We start from the raw sequence: 4,092 nt of genomic DNA, 5'->3' as shown, positions 1-4,092 counted from the left end.
GTTTTTTCAAAATCAATTGGAAAAATGCACAGGTCTCTCTCATTGATGCCCAGCACCGACATACACTTTTAGACACACCTCCCACCACAAGTTCTAGAATTACGAATTTTAGAGATGGGGAGCTACATTCAAATCTCTGCATCAGCTCAACATCCTGTGATTCCAGGCAAATCGCTTTGTCTCCCCGTGCCTACCAGAAATGATTGTGTTCTTCTGTAATGTAAATTGTGCTCATGCCATGTTGTCGAGTTTGCGCTATATAATATTGCAAGGAAAATAAAGTAGGGAAACTCGAGTTCACACACTACTGAACGCGCACTCTTAAGTGCATCAGCAGTGCACTGTGAATCGGAGCGTTTCACAGGCCTGTCACAGATAAGAAATGCTATCAAAATGAAATCCTATGAAACAATATACTACTGGCTGGCAGCAATTCATACCCGGACAACGTCGGGACGGGCTGCTAGTATATATGTATATAGATAGATATATAGAAACAGTGTAAATGGAGTATAGAGAAAGTAATAGAACAACAACATATACCCAGAAATAACTCCCCTGGTACATATAAATGAATGTAGTGTATCACAAATGCATAGCCGTAACAGAAAACAATAAAAATAGCATAAAAAGGTTTTAATAGCAATTGATTTTCAACAATAACAACTCATGGACATAAAATCGTGAATTGTATGTTGCCACATTTTTTCTAGGGTGTTTTCTTTTCTCCTTTTCTGTCATCAAGGTTTACACAACAACACGTTTCTTTTTTCTATTCTTTTATATTACTGTCCTTATCAGAGGCTTCTGAATAGGACTTTTTAAACCACATCAAAAATCTGTCCAGAAACACACAAGTGGCCCCAATAAATCAATTTCATGGACACTAAACATATGTAATGTGAAAACCGATAAAGGTATTATCTTGCACATGCGAATTTGCACAGAGCTAGAAGAGAAATGAGTCTTTTTTAACCAAATGTATATATATTTATTTATTTATATATTTATTACACTCTTCTTTTAAAATCTGCTCTAGGGTATTTATACCGTGATACAATGTACTTCATTGCGAAATTTGCACAGAAAGATAAATTGATTATGTACATATTACTATGTAAATGTGTCTTAAGGTATTTATACCGATATGAAATGTTTACCAAAATGTAATATGGAGCCAAAAAATGCTTTCATAGCGAACGTACAGATTTGTTATTGTAATTAGAGCACTGTCACTTTAAATTGCATCACTAACAAAAAAGAAAAAAACGTAAATGTTGGTATATAAGAAACCAGGTGACCATTTACTGTGTCATGTGATCAAGGTACGTCAGTACCGAAACGCGTATTGGCCGACTGAGTAGCAGCTAATAAACCAACGATTTCTACTAACCTGGGTCTGTGCTCCATGTGTCTCTTCGGGAGAAGAGCGCGCCTGCGTCTTGCTTGCGAAGTGGAGTGGCGGAAAAGATATATAGATATATATACATATACCATAAACCTTTGATAAAAGCAGTTTGCTGAAATGTGTCAGGTTCATCACATCTTGTCTGTGCCTGCGCAATTGAAATAAATGCTGTGTTTCCAGAACCGGGGCTTGGCGCTTTGCTTTTTGGATTTAATTGGTGGGAATTGCTGTCTCCCACTGAGCCAAGCCCGCCCTGCAGGGTTGGGGGCCCCCGACGATGGCGTGAGGTTTGAAACTTTAAATAGGGGGGCATGACCCGCTCGCCACGTGCAAGCCTTTGGAATTACCGGCGAATATTGCATTTGGAATTGAGAAAGGGAGCTGGAGGGGAGCCGATGAAGCTGCTCCCTCCGTTGGCAGATTCTGGTCACAAGCGCCTTATCAACAACGTGGGGCTACTTACAAGAAGACTTTCTGTGCACCAGCTTTGTCTTACTGGCCATACTTACCTGCTGTATTGTAACTTTAAAAGTGAATTATGGGAAATGAAGTTTGGCGGCAGTGAGGCACGTATCATCATATCACCTGGGACATTGCACTCACGTGATGAGTAAACCTTTGATAAAAGCAGTTTGCTGAAACGCGTCAGGTTCATCACATCTTGTCTGTGCCTGCGCAATTGAAATAAATGCTGTGTTTCCAGAACCGGGGCTTGGCGCTTTGCTTTTTGGATTTAATTGGTGGGAATTGCTGTCTCCCACTGAGCCAAGCCCGCCCTGCAGGGTTGGGGGCCCCCGACGACGGCGTGAGCTTTGAAACTTTAAATAGGGGGGCATGACCCGCTCGCCACGTGCAAGCCTTTGGAATTACCGGCGAATATTGCATTTGGAATTGAGAAAGGGAGCTGGAGGGGAGCCGATGAAGCTGCTCCCTCCGTTGGCAGATTCTGGTCACAAGCGCCTTATCAACAACGTGGGGCTACTTACAAGAAGACTTTCTGTGCACCAGCTTTGTCTCACTGGCCATACTTACCTCCTGTATTGTAACTTTAAAAGTGAATTATGGGAAATGAAGTTTGGCAGCAGTGAGGCACGTATCATCATATCACCTGGGACATTGCACTCACCTGATGAGTAAACCTTTGATAAAAGCAGTTTGCTGAAACGCGTCAGGTTCATCACATCTTGTCTGTGCCTGCGCAATTGAAATAAATGCTGTGTTTCCAGAACCGGGGCTTGGCGCTTTGCTTTTTGGATATATATGTATAAGGATTGTACCTTGGTATATTTGCATATAATTGACTATATATTGATGATTTACTGGATTTAACCAGGGATAATTTCTTGTATATCTATTCAGCAATAGCAACCATATATCAGCGGTAGTGCATTTTCACTGTTTATTATTTACCACAAGATCATGGTGGGCGTCACCAGGGGGTGGCGCCCAACTCACTGCATACACCTATAAAAAGAGCATAAATGATTGTAAACATGTTGCAGCGTGACCAAGGGCTTTCTGCCCGAAACGCGTCGCTGGTTCTGTTTTAAATCTGCAATAAAAATTACCATCTTGCTGAATTGCTGGTCCGTCCCTCTTCCTTGCTGGCGTGGAGGCAGTGTCTGCGAGCGCAGAGCAGGCTGGGGAGGAGCCTTTCTTCATATATATATATGTATATATATATACATAGAGATATATATATACATATATATGTGTGTATATATATATCTATATATATATTTCAAAGCAGAGAGCTGGCCTTTATTGCGATCACCAGTGTAGTTGCTGCTATAGAACTCTACAGGGACCTATTTGCCTGCAGGGAGGGGGCAGGGAGGGAAAGACAGGGGAGGGGGGGGAGGGGGGAGGGGGAATTCAAAAAACAGCTGAAAGGTATGGTTTGGGCACGGCGGTTAGCACACATGGATTATTTATTTTGTTCATTGATTATATTTTTGAGTAAAAAAGGAGTAAGAAAGGTCGGAAGGGGGGGGAGAAGGATCAAAGAAAGAGTTGGGCTAGGAAGAGATGTCTCTGTTTTCAATATGCAATGTCATGCAAGATAGTTTCTATAAATGTGTGCGGGCTCAATGATCCAAGAAAAAGGGCAAATGTAGCAGCTTATATAAGAACGTTACAAGTGGATCTAGTATGCTTACAAGAAACGCATATAGAGGAAAAGCAGATCTACTTAATGAATAATTTGGGCTTTGATGTACTTGCAGCTAGTAGGCAAGGATCTAGGACAAGAGGAGTTGCTATTCTGGGGAGAAGAAGAGATGTGATAGCCAAAAGAAAGAAAGAAGACCAGTGGGGGAGATGGGTTATCGCGGAAGTAAGTGTTAAGGGGCTCAATGCAACATTAGTAAATGTGTATGGTTCCACTGAGGATGACCCGGAGATATGGCAGTTTTTAGATGTAGAGTTAGCACAGTGGCCCGAGCCAGTAATATGTTGTGGTGATTTTAACATGCACGACCCTACAAGTTCATTTATGAGTGCAGGCATGGTGTATAATGGTAGAAAGAGAAAAGTAAACAGGGCTATCGCCAGCATGGCTAAAAATAATCTTTTGGCAGACCCCTGGATAATGCAACACCCACTGTTAGATGGTAGCACCTTTTATTCGGCACCCCATCAAGTCTTGGTGAGATTAGATTATTTCTTAGTCTCAAGGTCTTTTA

This window comes from Lissotriton vulgaris, chromosome 1_1, assembly GCF_964263255.1.
Source record: "Lissotriton vulgaris chromosome 1_1, aLisVul1.2, whole genome shotgun sequence".
In the NCBI taxonomy this organism is placed as follows: domain Eukaryota; kingdom Metazoa; phylum Chordata; class Amphibia; order Caudata; family Salamandridae; genus Lissotriton; species Lissotriton vulgaris.
This window is presented reverse-complemented; position numbering follows the sequence as displayed.